This window comes from Pseudomyrmex gracilis, unplaced genomic scaffold (genome assembly GCF_002006095.1).
Source record: "Pseudomyrmex gracilis isolate BER0280 unplaced genomic scaffold, ASM200609v1 scaffold_36, whole genome shotgun sequence".
Lineage (NCBI taxonomy): Eukaryota > Metazoa > Arthropoda > Insecta > Hymenoptera > Formicidae > Pseudomyrmex > Pseudomyrmex gracilis.
In genome coordinates, this window is record NW_018020620.1 from 456,643 (window position 1) to 474,796 (window position 18,154).

At 45.3% G+C, this 18,154-nt stretch overlaps 1 protein-coding gene across 1 annotated transcript in view; it reads right to left on the reverse strand.

The window, feature by feature from the left end:
• LOC109852819 (transcription factor SOX-5) overlaps window positions 1–12,885 on the reverse strand; it is a 134,832-nt gene extending 121,947 nt beyond the window's left edge. The window contains exon 1 of the mRNA XM_020424328.1: window positions 11,072–12,885. The gene's annotated coding sequence lies outside the window, so the exon portion shown is untranslated. The remainder of the gene's footprint in view (window positions 1–11,071) is intronic.
• Between the last annotated feature and the right edge of the window lie 5,269 nt (window positions 12,886–18,154).

Sequence of the window (18,154 nt, forward strand, 5' to 3'; positions counted from 1 at the left end):
ACTAACCTCCTCTTTCGTCACGATAAGATTGGATTGTTAGGAAACCTCACATGTGTGTGTGGATAAAAAAAATATGTGAATGCGTTGATAAATCAGCTTCTGCAAATGCTCAAAACCGAGACACACGTGCGAACAATAACACGTTCTGTAATTATTTCAAGTTTTTTGTTCTCGATATGTTTTTGCTGAGACATTTTTGTGTGCAGCAAAAACATATCGAGAACAGAGTTTGATAACAATGTAATTTTGCCTTCTTCTCTTTTACAATAGTTTTACTTGTACATATGTATTAGATCTACCGAAAAGTTCTGTCCGTTTTTAGAATAAAACAAAATATAAATTTTTCTTACCGTCAATAAACTTTATTAAATAATATAATTGCCATTATTATTAATGATTTCTTGCCAGCGTGAGGGCAATTTGTATATCCCATTTTTGAAAAAAATTAAGAAAAATTTTTATTTTGTTTTATTCCAAAAACGGACAGAACTTTCCGGCAAACCTAATATATACCTTCTATATATATAAATTCAAAAATTTTAATACATATTACTTTGCTTTCATTTCCATAGAAAAAGAAATTAACAACGCTCAAATATACATTCGAGCGTTATAATTGCGCATCGTTGTGAGTCAGATTTACACCTGACTCGTACGTACCGCTATAAAGCGTCACTCACGACGCTTCCGACCGCGCGGACACGCAGGTTTCTCGAAGCTACTCTAAGTGCCGCATAAAATATACACTTTCTCCGAATACTAATACTCTCTTAGTGACACTGCGATTCTAAAATGAAAATCGCGATATTCTTCTGTCAATCGCTCGCTCGCTCGCTCTAGAAATCGCTGAGTGTTTGCGTTATTCTTTCTTGAAAGTTGCGCGCGCGCGCGACGTCGGGGAAATAATTAATTCTAATTTTGGCGCTTTGTAAGTCGCGCCGCGAAAAAAAAAAAAGAAAGATCGCGAGATGAATGTCGAAGAAATCGCGCGGCCCAAATACAATGCCTATACAAGAAAAGGCGACGGAACGGCATGCAAGAGCGACGACGGATGGAGGCGAAAGAGAGATCGAGAGCAGCCGGCCCGGAGCTACGGAACATTTAACCGAACAAAAGAAGCCACTATAGGCAGCAACGTCCGACGGCGTTTCATAAAGATACGGATTTATCGCCACCGTGGCCGAAAAGGGGCTCGCCGCGCCGCCGACGACGACGACGACGACGACGAACTCTCTCGGCCGCGACAAAAATACGAGCCCTTTAGCCTCAACACCTTGCCGCCTAGCACCGATTCCAACACTGTCACGTATACTCGCTGCATACTCGAGCAACACGTTCTTGCTATACGTTCGGTAAATTTCCGAATTAAACTCCGTCAAGCGAAAAATCCTTCTCCTCTCTCTCCTCTCTCTTTCTCTCTTACACACGCGCGCGCTGCTTGATCGAACTCAACATTGTGATGAAAATTTTGAGCTATTTTCGAGACATTTTCTCGATCCGAAGACCGATGTGAAATAAAAGCCCGCACGTAAAACTTGACAAGAGAATCGACTGGCTATAGGATTTTTCACACTTTATGCAAATTGAGAGATATCGCAGTCTCGATGCCTCTTTCTTCTCTCTTTTGCAATTTAGTTCCCAGTAAATTACGTGCTAACAATGTCGTAAATTACACTTTTGCACCGCATCTTATCAATCACACGTGATTCTCGTGACGAAGCGCGTTACAACCGAGAATACGTGCGTAAAGAAGATTTATTGACCGGGACGATTTCTATCGATCTCTAGCGTCTCTCCTCCGATCATTCTACATGTATATATATACTATATACATACTTTATACATATGTATAAAGTCATCTCTTTCTCATAACTTTAATATCCCACGTCGTTTGCGGCGTGAGATACCGCGAGTTCAAATGGCGATCGACAATTCGATCGGCAATGTCGCGCCGCGCGGTTTTATGATCGCGTGAATTTATTAAACCGCGTTATGACGTACAATGTTTATTTTACCGTTGAAACGCTAGAACAGATGACAAAGTTTTCGTAAATAATCGAGAAGCGCTTTAGTTCGAGCAAATTCGCCGTCCGCGAACAAGACCGACTTCGCGCTCTATAGTTTGTCTAATAATTTAATACAATTCTCCGAGGCTTTGATCGCTCGTAAAATTTGAGACCGATAGCGTAATAACGATTCTCGCTTCGTCTTTTCAAAATCGACCACTATGGAGACAGATAGCGTGGCGTATCCATGGCCCATGGAGGCTTCGAGATGGCAATAATCTGGCTGTCTACCAGGCAGGTCGGTGACAGCAGCTGGTCGCTCGATCCAGCATCGGACGCATCCAATCTCGCTGCCCTCTCCGTGCGCCGTGCAAGAACCGCTCCGCTTCTGTCGGTCTTTTTCTCCCCATTCTGTCCTCTCTCTCTCTCTCTCTCTCTTTCTCTCTCTCGTTCTCACTTTGTCGACCGTGTCTCCAGTGTCTTTCTTCAACTTTACGTTCCTTCTTCTTGTTCTTCCTTCAGCTCTGACTTTTACTCTCTCTTTCTCTCTCTTTCTTCTTTTGGTCTCTCATCTTCTCTTCTTCTTCTTCTCTGTGCCGTGACTTAAGTCTACCCTGATTTACGCCCGTTCACCTGCTCATCCGTTTCAACAGTGGCCCACTTGCGCATCTCTTTCCGGCTGCTTCGCGCGCTTCACCAAGCAATCGGGGACGGAGCTGACATTATTATACCGGACTTGTGGCTATCCAGAGACACAACGTTAGAGAGAAAGTTTTGTATAAAAAAAAAAAAAAAAAAAAAATTCAATAATTAATTCAATCAATTAAATTTCGTACAATATATATCCCGCGCGAGAGATGGAGCAACGAATCCGTTATCATTCACGACCGGTATTTGTAACGCGATCGCGTGTTAGATCAATCAGCGCGATCCGAATCACGGCTCGCCGCGGCGCTAAAAGTCGGCCGTTAATTATTTCGTTGGGACACGCGAGATGATAATCCCGGCGAACAAAGTAATCACTAATTGAACGCTACGCTAACGGACGCTCACGCTATTCTCTCGCGCTCGCTGTAACCTTGTTAGAGGATGAGGTGAAATGAATAAACAATGGAACGTATATAATACGACGATGAGTGTGTACATATAGTAGTGCATATGCGGTGAAAATTTCTTCTATTAACATACTCAGAATAATAATTGCTTAATAATTCCCCTCCTCGTTACGGCGGGGTAAGCACAACTTAGCGTGATATCATCGTCGACTCTTTAGCCAATTCTTGTTTACATTTTCCAATGATTTCTTCTAATTAACTAAATTATGATAATTTTCATACACACACACACACACACAATTTTATATGTGAACACTTTACAGAATATACGTTTTTTTTTTAAAGTGACGATATATTGACTAAAAATAAGTTCACAACTAGACGTAAATTATTTGTAAAAAACAAAAAAAAACAAACTGTGTCGCTGAATTTTATAACGAAATTTATGATAGAGACCGGTACCGATAAAAAATAAGTTGGTTCATAGTCTTTGCGTAATAGCAACTAAAACATACAAGTTTCGTAAAAACTATAAAGAGATATACAAGGATAGTACAAAGTATATAAATTAATAAATTAATGTAAAGTATATATACATAATGAGCAACACTAAAAGAGTCGATTTCTCCACGTGTTGTTTTTCATTTAAGCCTGTTAATAATTATCCGGGATATTAGATTGTCATGAATAATAATCGAAATGTTTCGTCAAAAAAAAAACACAAACGTATTTCTTGAAGAAATCGGTTGCGAAAAAGAATTTGTTTACGTCGTTTGTATTTTACATGTGAATGAATAATGTATTTTATACGTAATGAATAATTATTATTTGTCATTTTCTGATCGGTTTTTCGAGGTTAAACCTCGAAAATTCATCGAGTAATAAAAAAAAAAAAAACGTATCACAGTGTATGCATAAATACGAATTGCCGCTGATTTTTCAAAACTGTGCGAACACATTTCTGGAACGCACAATTATGTTTTACGGTCGTGTAACATTTGTACTCGTTACCGGTCTTACGGACATTATGGCTTGTTTGCACGCACAGTGAAGTGCCAACATTGTGTTTTCTCTCATAGGGAAAGAAAGAAGACGCGAAGATAATATAATTCGAGCACATCGAATAAAACGCTAATCTAATCATTAGCGCGCAGCAGTGATTAGAAGCGGTTACGGTTCCGCGCAGAAGCAAGCAATAAAAGTATCGTAAAATGTGTTAAATTGAATATCTTGAGAGAAATCAACGTCTATCTCGCGGGCAATATGTCGCGACAAGAAATTATCAAAAAGTCTCAGCAGCGAGGAAAATTCTAATTACATTTTTAATACAGTGGTAAATCTTTTTTTTTCTCCTTCGTGTTGAAACAGACGATGTAACAAGCGTGCACGTGTGTGTGTGTTATTGGTTAAATGCAGTGCAACACGCGCACACACACACACACACACGCAGCAAGGCGTGACTTCGCGTAACATAATAACAGCATAACTTGAAGCGATTTCATTAGCGTTAAAATTGCCGTTGATATCGTCGCGGGTGCTAACTCCCGTGAAATCTATCGGGGGTGTAAAGTGTAAACGATCCGCGCTAGATCGGCGCGGCCGTTATCGAGCCGAACGATGACCCGGCGCGTTTCGATTAATCGGAAACGAGTTTGTCGGCCGATCGGCCGACCCGGGAGTAAACGAAAGAACACTGGCGCGAAGCACGAGAGAAGGACGAGATGAAGAGCCACTTGACGGTGTCACGACAAAACGCAGGTACTTACTCGAGCGTACGTATATATATATAGTGTGGTACCCGCAGGAGGCGCGCGCGCGCGCGCGCGCAGGGATGCACCCCGGCTGTAAAGTATAAAGCATTAAGCGTTAATCTCGACGGTGGACAAGATAATGCCCGAAGTCGGCTCCGTGTGAGGAGCCTGTGAGTGGCTATTTATCTCGAGTTTAAATCGATTTGTATGCTAATCCATGAGAGAAATCCGCCTGCGTACATAAAACTGAGAAGGAGGCCTACAAAACTCAGCCTCCATGAGATTCCAGATATATCCCTGACTAATTAGGCCCACCGCCGCCCTGCCTTCTTCTTCTTCTTCTTCTTCGCTCTCGCCTTCCCCGTCACCCCTTTCGATGATACCGACCTCCCACCTATCGGGAGTCACCTCTCCTCGTTGAGAAACCGTCGGTGTGTTTCGCCGAACATCCGAGAAACACCGACCGTTCAAAGAGAGAGAGAGAGAGAAAGAGAGAGAGAGAAGAAGAAAGAGAAAAAGAGAAAGAAGACGAAGACGAAAGGAGAGGAGCCTGTTTCGTTACGACAACGGCGACTACGATGAACGTTCGCGATCTCTCTCTCTCTCTCTCTCTCTCTCTCTTTCTCTTCTCTCTCTCTTTCTCTCTTGTGTTCACCTGTATTAACTTCACCGATAAGTGCCTCGAGATTCCAGGGGCCAGATCGCCGCTATAAAGGATCGTGGCTTCGGCAAAGAGCAAAACGGAAAAAAGGGGGATGAGAGAACGGGTGCTTGTGGAGAGAACAGCCTCGCGCGAATGACCGCTCGCGATCCGCACCGTTGACACTACGACAACGCTCTCGTTGACATTTTCTGAGACCCGAGGAGCAAACTTGTTAGGGCCTGAGAGAGGATACCTGTCCGTTTGGGTCGATGACCGTTTCATCGATAGCATAAGCAGCTGCAGGTATGTAACGTTCCGCGCTCGCGTGCAGAGGTAGAGATGCATCAAGTTAGACAGAAATTTGGAACGCGATTTTAAATTACGACACGCACACACGCGCGCGCACGCGCGTATGAAAGTTTATGGATCTTCGATCTCTTCTTGAGATCTCTCTTGTTGTTTCGCGATCGTGCGAAACACGTCGCGCGAAAAATGCGATCTGTTTCACGAGATATCACGCGTATCTATACCCTAAACGAATGAAATTGTTACACATCACATACTCACACACACACACACGTACAGAAGAGATACAGCGCAGAGAAAAGATCGAAAACAATTTTGTCACATATAAAAAAACACACATACACCTACTTACTTCTCTAGTCGTATTCGACTTTACGACTTGGGGATTTAATTCAAACTAATCTCGATAATGAATCGGTTGTAGAATGTTACGAGAGAACGGGAGATCGTTTTCAAGTAATCGTCAAGTGGGCGTGTTGTTTCTTAAGCCGTAATGTGAAAGCCATCGTGAACGCGGGAAGAATATCCGTTTCACTTTATTTTTCTCGACTCTCCGGCATCCTCGGTTTTATAGGCCCCGAACCCACGAACATTAAATCCCGAATTACTTTGATATTTTGTATTTATAATATCTCGTCGAAATATACATATATATATATATATATATATATATAAAGATTCGACGACGGGAGTTCTCGAACGATCTCACGGACAGACTCGCGCACAATGATTCGATCTGCGAATGGCTCTGCTTAAGCCACGTGTGCGCGTAGAAACCGGTAAAACTGTCTCTTCTTTAAAAAAAAAAAAAAAAAAAAAAACAAAAGTCATCTCTCACCATTCGCATAAAATCTATGTTAGTTTGTGCGAATATAACTCAAATAATTAACTGAGATAAGAACGCGAAGTGTGTAATCTACGCTCTCTATCGCGTGATTTACATTCTAAAGTGTTACAGAGCTGTCGATAAGACGTACAACTTCGGCACGAAGTCTTAACTGTACAAATGACAACGCGACACGCAATGAAAACGGGATAATCGACTTGTCGCGAGCTGAGGTTGAAAACGTTGTTATGATTATTGAACGTTTCAATATTTATATGACTCCGGGATCCGATAAAAATGACGCGCCGCAACTCAATTGGCGCGTCGTCGTCGTCGTCGTCTATACGCGAGCGATTCTCTCAGATAGATGAACGCTTTTAAAGAGGACCAATTATATCATGCGGGGAAACTTCAATTTGCATTTCGCTCCGGGTCCCGAGGAGAGATAAGATCTCGGTTTGCTCGCGATCGGTGGACGAGCGCGTTTCGAGACAATCTCCCGTAGCTGACTGGACAATTGTTCAACTCTGTGTAACCGGCCGTAACAATTGAGGTTCGGTTTTGAACAAAGCGCTCTATTAGGGCACACGCGCGCGCGCGAGCATTTTCCATGCCAAGGCGAGCGAGATCGGCAGCTCGCGGAGACAGATCGCGAACATTCGCATTGTATATTATATTATACCTCTCTCGGTGTTCTGTCGGCTAACAGAACAACCTGTCTCGCAAAAATTCGATGTCTCCGCGGGCATCAACAATAACGCGCGTTTCGTGATATCGAACCGTGATATCGCCTTGACAAATCGAGCGAGAAGCGCGAACGAAAAAATAACGCGTGCACGCGCGGATACATTTCAAACGCGGCCGCTTGATAGCTACAAAGCTTACACGGAGGAAAACACCGATTCGACATAGATAAATCTTGCTTACAACACACATATCGAACGCGCGTATCGGCAATTAGCGAATTGTCGATTGTCGAAAGGAGTTATATCGAGCAACGCGAAGTTTTTGTTGTTTCGGATATTCGACGTTCTATCTCGCGTCTGAAATCGCAAAAACGCGAGCGCATTTCGTCCAATTTCTTTCGAATCTTGTGAGAACAAAAGTTCGCGTTCAGTCAGTTTTTTTTTTTTTTTTTTTTTCACGTACCATTTCGATCGCGCGACGACGATTCGCGCGTGAAAATCGTCGTCTGTGTTTTTGACGCGGAAAATTACGATATCTTCGCTTGCGAGCGCGCGGCGAAATTTACATGCAAATTGCCACGCACAAAATGAATATGCCCCGTGCTTTAAAGGATTTCATTTTGAACATTTACGAGCCTCTAACACACCGAAACGGTCGTAAGAACATCAAGAGAATACAGAGACGTACGTAACTCAACGACGATCGTTGAAGAGCGCGCGCGAGAAACAAGCGAAGAAGATTTACGACAAAGGGAAAATATACCTTCTCTATCTCGTCAGCTGCGCGTGCACATTTCGACGCAAACGAATATGAGCGAGAGGGTTCGCGCGCGCGCGCGCGCACGAGTCATCTTTTCGCAAGGGTTACCAACAACTTGCTCTTCTTTGTGACGCAGAGCGTAAAGGATTTTAACTCTTTTGCGTGCTTCGGAGGGGATGGTTGACTTCGCCCGGTAAGGAACAACTTCGCTTTGACAACTTTTAGCAATATAAAAAGTAAACGCGCTTCTGTCGTTGTTTTTTTTTTTTTTTTCGTCGCTACAGAGACGCGTTCTTTGCGCGGGAAAAATCAAAGATAGAGGAGGAGAATTGTTTTTTTTTTTTTTTCCCCTAAAATGTACTAAACGCATATCGCTTATTTGCGCGCGCAATTGACGCGACGCTATTTACGATTTGAGAGCTTCGTGGAGGATATATTTACCGGATATGTAAAGAGATATTGTTGTATATATAATAATCACTCCACGTGTGCACGCCAGATAACGATTTGTCACCGTGGGCTTTTTAATATCGCTCATTATTTTTAATCGACAGATTTATTATCGCGCAACGATATATATCTTCTACAAGTTGCAACGCGTGTGCGTATCGTTAAATATCTGTACGCAATTGAGAATTCTAAGAACGAGAGAAGGTATCTTCCTCCCTCCCCCTCCCCGCACCGCGCGCGTATCTTTCGCGGTAAAACGTTTTACGACATTCGGCGGTGCTATAAATCGTGGAGCGCGGTGCGCGATTTATGCATCGATATCGATGCACTTAAGGTATACAAATGTGCCCTTAATTGGGGATTGTCTCTTCTCTTCCGCGTGTACCTTCCTCTCGCGCGTGCTATATAAAAACCGGCGCTTCCACGCACCCAAATCACTGATGACAGGCACTCCTTTAAAGTCCAAAAATATGGCCGCTATATATAAAAAAAAAAAAAAAAAATTATCACTGTCACAAGTCCCGTATGTGTGCGACGCGTGGGGAAAACGTGATTTCGTGACCACCGCGTACTGTTCCGCGGTCGAACGCGGTCGAATGCTGCGGCAGGTGCATCGAAGATTGCCGTTTACGCGTGTATTTAACGCGCGTACACATTTAAGATACAAAGAGAAACACCGTAGGAGAAAAGGACCGTGAAAATGAGACAAGGTGCGTCGGCACGGCGATAAGCGAAAAAGATCTCGACGTCACATTTTTGACGTCTTAATTTTCTGCCGTCCGTTTAATAATAAACCCGATTGCGAGCACATTGGCGCGCATCTAGGGTATCCGCGTACGTATAATGGAGGATAATAACACACGAGCCGCGGTGATTCGTTCCAGTGACCCGTTAGATCTCCGAGAAATTCCCCGAGTTGTATTAGCGCAATTAAGTGCTTTGATTAACAATTTATTGCGCCGGAATTGTAATCGCGCGACGAAGAAGATAAATCGCGCGGGTTCTGTCATATCGTCCGGGTTCTGTTTGCAACAAAATCGGGTTAAGATCCCATAATTCTCGGCTAGACCGTCCGCTTGTTCGAAACATTTCTTGCGACCGTCTCGTACTTTCAGATTGTTATCAGAAAGTGTCTCACCGCGAAAAGATACAACGTATCGCGCCGCGACGATATACACGCGCGCGTCCGTGATACAAGTAAGTCAATAAAAGAATATAAGCGATAGAGTACGCACACACACACACACACACGAACACGCACAGGTTCTTTTCGAAGAAAGACAACGCGCCAAACAGAGGCAACTTTCCAACTGATTGACACGATTGTCAGGTGATTTCTTTTCTCGTTTATTAGCGCCCAAGATCGGAGAAAAATAAACGCGCGATCCAAAGGAGAAAAAGTCGCGGACGTGTCGCGATGTGCGTGTCACGAGCGCGCGCAATCTCTCGTCGACAATTGTTCCGTGCGCGCGCGCGCGCGCGCGCAATCGTTTGAATTTTCTTGCACCTTTAATTAAAATAACGCGGCGTCCTATTACGGGCAAGATCTACCAAAACGAGAAACAAGTGTTTCTGAGAAAGAGATACGACGGAGAGATTTGGCGCGTGGCATTCCGCGGTGTTTTCAAAACCAATCTTCGGGGCAATACAACGTTTGTCGAAATGAAAGGCATTCACGCGGCATTGTCGAATCGACATCAGGTCCGCGTGAAACAAAAACAGTGAGTTTTGCTACTTCCAACCGGAGACTCAACCGCTCAGTTTTCACGTGATCACGTGCCGCGTGATACAATTGGTCGCGTCGGACCAATAGTATCTTGTTCACGATGTTTACACAAAAGCCGAACAATTGTTAGCCGAAATTTGACAACTGAAGAATTTACCGTTTCACGTGAAAACCCGACCCCGTGCGGTTATTTGTCTGAGAATTCTCGTCGTGAGAATTCAGGTCTCCCGCGGTCACAATTACGCGCGAGACCCGCGAAGAGATCTCGAATCCGTTGCGATCTCGCGCGAACGTAGGGACGCTCTCTCTCTCATTCAAAATTGAAACTCTCCCAACATCTCCCACTAACTAATTGACAGTTTTGCGATAGTCGCCTTCTGAATATAATTCTACGCGCGCGCACGAATCCAGATACATCTCCTACGACGTAGTGAACTCGAAAATTCCTTATTAAACGTCTGCGAGAGATTAATTTCTCCGTTTGTACAACACCCCCCCATCTTCCGCGGGAGTATCGTGTCTTCGAAACGACGTGTGGATACCACGTTAAACGTTATGAGATACGTAATATTACCATTCACGTGTGAGAGGAAAATCGCGTAGGCAATGATCTCGTTCGCAAGAAATGGAACTAAAATATATATATATATATATACGCGCGCGCAACACATCTTGCGTAGTTCGCGACGAAGAGAAAACTCTATGGGAATGCGGAGAGAGATTCTCTTCGCGCGGAATGTAATTTTGTCAAAAAAAAGAAAAACAAAAAAAAAACAAAAAAAAAACAAAAAAGAAAAACATGAGAACAAGATTGTAAAACACCATTTTGTTCTCGGAAATAACATAAAACATTGCGACTTACCGTCGGTATCAACTGGCTACTTCCGAGCAAGCAAAATGACGTCCGTCATGCGAGTCACTCGTCATCACGATTATTATACTCGTTCGCCGGCTCGCAATAGCTGTGTTTCTTTCTTACGATGGCACCTGACACGAGGGGTTTAAGGACTACTTCACTTCTCGTCGCGCGTCAAGGTGTTTCACCTACACCACTGCTGCTCTCTACGTTTCTTTATCAGACGGCAAATAATCTCGCACTAATCACGGCGCGCGGCCCACAAGAAAGCCGGACAAGCCGGATGAATTTTTTTTTTTTTATTTTTTTTCACGGTGCACCATACATACTCACGTTTACAACTAATTGAGCAATCATCATCATCGAGATCACATAGATCGCGCAATAATCGAGTTGTTTCGCATCTTGTATCGAAAAACAACGGCGCGGCAAAACTGCAAGAGAGAGAGAGAAACTTGCGGATGACTCTCTCGATCTCACTCGGGAAGAACGAAGCGTAAAACAAATAAGTAATAGAAGAATCAGATGATATGATGAATTTTTACTGATCACACACTGCAAAAAAAAACCAACAGAAGAAGAGAGATTCCAAAATTGAGGGGGGAAAGGGGGGTAACGTTTTTTCACCGAGATACAAGAAAACAAAACGCTTGTTTCGACGGTCGTCAAAGTCGGTAATAGTGGTAGTATCACAACACACACACAGGCAAGGTTAGCACCAAATATTTTTTTTTTTTTTTTTATTTTTTCTTTCGGACAGGCCTTCGATTCGATAATCTTTCTTTGAGACGAGCAATATCGACGACGAGTCAGTGCTTATCGAATTGGCTCGATCGTTGGCACCTCTCAGTTCTATAAAGGGACGCAACGATTAACAAACAAGGCGGAATCATGTAAGAGAGGAGAGAGGTTTGACGTTCCAGAACAATTAACCCCAAAGTCTAATCGCTTTAATTAAGCGTCACCTATGGTACACGTCCGATCTACCTCGCCCTTCTCGTCCGTCGAGATTCGGAGCCTTCCCCGCTTTCTCCCCGTCATCGGGTCCTCTTGATCCTGATCTATTCCCTCGTGATCGATTACTTCCGATCGGCGTGTCGTGAAGAATCACTCACATCGTAAATCCATAAATCTTAAATCTCGATCGATGACGAATACCTTAGATTGTGATCATCGTCGCGTTAAACTTTATAACGAGACGATCTTTAACAATTCCACTTCTTCGCCAGCGGTTCTTACACACTATTTATAGAGATATATAAGATCTCTTTTTCTCTCTCCCCCTCCCTCTCTCTCTCTCTCTCTCTCTCTGTCTCTCTGTCTCTCTATCTCTTTTAAAAGGTAGATTTATTTATGAATGATTCTTCAGTGATTCAATCGCGATTACGAAACTGATAATGACGATGACGACATCGATTCACGGGTGTACGATGGGTATCCCACGTGCTCGCACTGTACTATCTCGTGCACGTCTCGTCGTTAAATAACGCGGTATCACACATCCCATCGTCCCTTCGACCCTATGCGGATCTGCGTGTCGGCCGCTTAGGGACGCGGCGAATCCCTCGTCCCGTTGACGCAGTTTCGCACATGTCCGAACGTTTTCTCTCCTTCGGATCTGGACACCGGCGCGTGATGCGTGATCGAGCAATTCGGGCGGGGGGGGAGGGACGGGCCCCGATCGGAAGAATTTTCTGGCCCCCGGGTCACCGTCGCGGGTACCACACAAGCGTCGACGCGAAACGTTCACGGCACACGTTCAGGCGGCGGAAACGGGCGCGGACGAACAGCCACGAACGATGACAATGATAATGATATAACAATAGCGTGCGTTCTCCGCTGGTTCAGATCTTACACTGAAGACCAAGGTACACATACACATGTGTGTCGACCGGGCCGGCAGGTAGAAGAAGGAGGTAGAGACCGAGAGAGGTAGGAGGAGGTGGAGTGTGGCTCCGGCGGGAGGGGAGTCCCGCGCTCTCTTGTGTGCACTGGCCGCGCACACAATCGCGAGCGGTACCGCAGACGCGTGTGTGCGTGTGTTCTTTCCTCTTTCTTTCTCTTTGGGATCTTTTCTTAATACACGCACACAACACACGCGCACGCATGTGTGCGCGCGTGTGTGTACAGCGTGTGTACTTATACGCGCTCTCACATAACTCGCACAGCTTCGCGTTCACAAGAGCGGAATCGGGAGAGCACTCTCGCGCGTTTACGCACCTGTATGCGTAGGATGCTGGCCTGTACGCGCGGGCCCCTTGTACGCGCGCGAGAGAGTGCTCTCTCTCTCTCTCTCTTTTTCTCAAAGTGTGTTCGCCGTTACGTCGCACCGGGCCGCGCAATATATATATATATATATATATATACGTACGTGCGTGAGCACGTGTGAGAGAGCCGTGTGTCTACACACGAGGAGACAACGCCATGCCGTTTCGCACACAGGTTTGCTCGTCGTCTCGAGGCCCCCGAGAACCTCGCCTCGTCCCGCTCACGCGCCACGGCACCTCGCTTCACTTACATACGATACGATACGGGCCACAAGGCAGGCAGGTAGCGCACAAAACTAAAGAGACTCAAGAGAAACGGGCAGGGGAAGGGGGGAGGGAGAGCGAGACAGTGACGGTGAGAGATCAAGAGGGATGAGGTAGAGCGAAAGAGACAAACACAACACGCGGACCTGGGAGGAGGGAGGATACCGGAGAAAAAGAGAGAGAGAGAGAGAGTGAGAGAGGGAGGGAGAAAAGAGGGAGTCAGGACTAACCACTGGCGAGGAGGAGGCAAGAGAAGACAGCGAGAGCAGCGTGAAAGAAGAGACGAAAGGAGAAACAACCTGCGATCATGGAGGGGTGTCCGTTGCTGCTTCTGCTTACTCCCGATGCTGCTGCCGACGCTGCTGCCGTTGCTGTTTAAGCCGCGGATACGCGCGCTTTAACGCAGTCGTGCGGGCAATCGTCTCCCTGCTCCTACCTGTGCTACCTACCTGCCTGATATTGTGCTACCTTGGATGAAAAGTCATTTAGGCCATGATGACGGATTATTCGCGAATGTGATGATGTATAATCGTCAGTCACATTTCCCCCGGTGAAACAATGTCGCACGATTGAAATAACGGAAACAGCACAATACACGCGTGTATTGTTGTTCGCTGGTAATCTCGAGTATATATTTTCTGTTTCTTTTTTGAAAAGTACGTAAATATGTTTTTTGAGCAAAGATTGAGTAGATTTTTAATACAGAGTAGATTTTTTAAACAAAATGCTATCGATTTAATTTAACAAAATTAGTAAAAAAAAAACCAAGAGTATTCGTATAACACATATTAACGTTTATTTGCCCCAGAGATAAGAAAAATAAAAAACTCCGTTAGGATTAAGTATAAATTATGAGATGTTGATGTTACATAAAAAAAAAAACTTAAAAAAAACGATGATATAGCTGTAAGAAAATCAGGCAGAGATAGCATCGTGTATACTCTCAGATCGGCCTATCTGTCCCGCCTTCGCCCACGTACCTCACCTGTCAGCTCCTCTTATCTCCGACAATCCGTTCATCCGTCTTTCGAAGCCGCCTTTCTCTTTCTCATTATTGCTCGTTTTTTATGCTTCACTCGTATATATATATATTGTTTTTGTTTCCTCATCTCGCGACGGAGGAATCTCAAGAGACAAACATATTTATTGGAGACATATTCAATTGTTGTAAAAACAGTTACAATAATAATAAGTCGAGGACGTTGGATTACATTTTGCGATACCGATACAATTTTCTCTGAACTGTGGAAGTCACGGGGAAAAATATTTCAACAAATCGTCAAACATTTCTCGACATAATGTGCCACAAGAACATGTGTCGACAATAGCATTATCGTCACATAAATCGAATTACTCAACGTCAAAAAACATTACACAACTGTATTTGCTCACGTCGATTATGCCAAAGTGATTTGTTTGCACGCAATTTAGTACATCTGTGCGCGCGGCGGCGGCCTTCGCCGAGGTAATTCGCGTATTCGAAACGCGCGCGCGCGAAATCGCACGCGGAAAGTTACACGGAGGACGCCTCTCTTTCTTTTCCAGGATCGGTTCGCCATTAACGTGAGTGCGATTTGCATGGGCTTCGCGAAAAGAGAGATCATGAGAGAGAGAGAGAGAGAAAAAGGGAGGAACGCGCGGAGCAGGAGGTCTTTGATTTATCGTTTCTGCTGCCGCCCTTCTTCGACGTCTCATGCGGCGCGCGATCTGTTGCGCCATGTTGCGTTCCAATTTTGAGTTCTACCGGCGCATAATGAATCGGTATGCAAATCCTCGAATAAGGATCATAACTCATTCGTGCGATATCGTGTTCTCACACGCGGTCAATCGGGCATGCTTCACGGGACCCGACACGACACGGCGCGGGCGCGGCGACGCGGGGCGACGACGCTACGCGACCGCGACTCGCTGTTAGCCAGACCGTACGAAGAAGATAAGAGGAGGCACCCGAAGGCACACCGGCCGCGGCAATTACAACCGCGCGCATACGTGTATATATATATATATATATATACGCGTGCGTGTGTGTGCGCGTGCGCGTCGCGACGATATTCCGATGTGTACAAAGACGCGGAGGATTAAAAAAAAAAAAAAAAGAGAGAGAGAGAGAGAAAACGTCCCAGTCAAACTGACATGAAATATGTGACCGAGAGTCGCGTAAAAATATCGGCCCACCACCGTCCCTGTTAAACGTCCACCGTACGGTCGTGAAGCCCACTCACGACCGGATTTTCTAACTGCGCGTTGTTGTGTCCTTTGCAAGTTTTCTTCTCTATCTCCTCCGTTATGGATTTCCCGTCAAACGATTGACGAGCAGATTTATGTATCGCGGATTAGAGATATTGCCACGAGCGAACGCGCAAGTGTTGAAACGTGCAGAAGCGGAAAAAGCATCGCGAAAGAACGGAGAAGGTTTCTGCCGGGATCGGTTTTTTTTTGGATTTTGTTTTGCATGCGGGACGACACTTATCTTAGCGAAGGAAAGCGCGCGGCAACTTATTTCGACGCGATTGCGTTGGAAAAGGTTCGATCGCCCAGGCGATAAGGAAACACAGAGCGTGCACAGAGGAAGATTAGAAGATACAAACCAGTATATAATCTTTAGCGAGCGACGTGCGAGATGACATACGCCGCGAAGCAACTCATTCGTCCACACCGAGGAAGGACACTCCGAGGGGAATAGCAGCACTGCGGTAAGATTGAAATATACGTTTCGCGTTCTCGGAGGGGAGGGAGGGAGTCAGATTTATCGCGTGCCTCTCGGACATTAACGGCCCAAAGTGTCAAGGGCGACTGAGCTTGTTACGGCACGGATGCTCCGGCTCTATCAGTCGCCCGAACATTGACGGGAACCTGCGAGAAAGAGACGCGGATAGACAGATTGAAAGCAGCAAAGAGAGAACTACGGGGTTGAGCAGAGGGAGCGAGGCAGAGGGATATACATCCGCGTAAGAGAGACGGCAAGAGAGCACTGCGGGCGGATGGGTGAGAGGGGGGTAAAGGGAACGGACGAGAGGCGAGTAAGGGTTTCGTTCGAAAAGCAGGGTACCCGTGTCCATTGACCGTAGGTACGCCAGTGTCGACCGCATCGATAATTCGATAAAGTGTCCTCACATTACCCTATTGATTGCTCCATTGTCCCCGCGACGCTTCTCGGCGATGGCTTCATCGAGGCTTTCAGCCCTTGGTCCGATGCTTTGGTCCCACTTCCTTAGTCTCGCCGCCGTCGGGCGGCCGTCTGTGTGTAACGCGCGACGTGGTGTAACGACTGAATTCTCCTTTCGCGATTGATTAAACGCGACCGGTCCCCCCTTGGCCGAACATTGTTCGCGCGTCAAATATAGCGCCTTGAAAATAAACACGTGAAGTAAAGTCACTCCCGTCTCACAACGTTGTATTCGCTCCGTATTTCGTCGTGAAAAAAATTTGAAAGAGATAAGTGATGACGCGGGACGAGTGGTTTGATGTTTAGAGTATTCGCACGCACGTGAGATGCGCGTAATTGTGGATCGCACTCGAATTAATAACCGACGAGAACTGAGCGATCGCGTTTTTTTTTTTTTTTTTTTTTTTGGTTTTTTTACATTGTCGCGTGGATCGCTTTCGGACGGAGATCCTTCGATGGCCCGATGCACACGGAGGCGAGCTCGTGTGTATACGTATCTGGTTCCTAAACTTCATATATCAACGCGCGAGAGCCACGCGAGCGTACGCGGTCGGATCTCTCCGGTGAAATCGGCGATCGATTATACGACGAAAGAAAGAAAGAAGCGAAGAAGGACAGAGAGGCGAGAGAGGAGAAGAGGGATCCGGACCTTTGCTGCATGCCTGAATCCTAATTGAATCGTCAGGAGCGGCCGAGTACCGGCCCTCCGGAGATACCGACTGCTGACATCAAGAATGTGACAGATAGTCGGACATTCTATCCCTTCCCGAAAATACCCTTGGCATCGCGATTTCCATTTATCTGCCGATACCATCGCTGCTCAACATGCGCCCTCGTTAAACAATTATACACACGCGCTGACTGATTAAAATACACGTACGCTCAGACTACTTCGCGTACACATGTTACGCACATATGTATATATAAGTGTTGATATAAAACAAGCTCTTATAAATGTTTTTTTTTTCTTTTTTTTTTTTTTACAAAGTTCCTCTCAGAGAAAGGACACTAGACATCACGAAAAAACCGCGTAAAGAATTTCCGACGCGTTAATGAGTCGCTCGTGCAAACACTTCTTTGTTGCACGATCTTTTTTTTTTTTTTTTTTTTTTTAATGGAGTTTCACGTAACACACACGGGTATTGACGTGAACAAGTTGATTTTGACATGTGCATAGTAATTAAATTATCCAAAGAATCGTCTACCGGTTCTACGCGCGAGGCGGCGGCGGCGGCTTGCACATCACTCGGTAATCGTCTGTAGCCATTCGGGAATCTTTTGACACCAGACTTAGCCGAGAGAGAGACTGTGTGTGTGTATGTGTGTGTGTGTGTGTGTGTGGTTGTGGTGTTCGTACCTGTTCCTGTGGGCGGGACCCAGCGTGCCATTCTA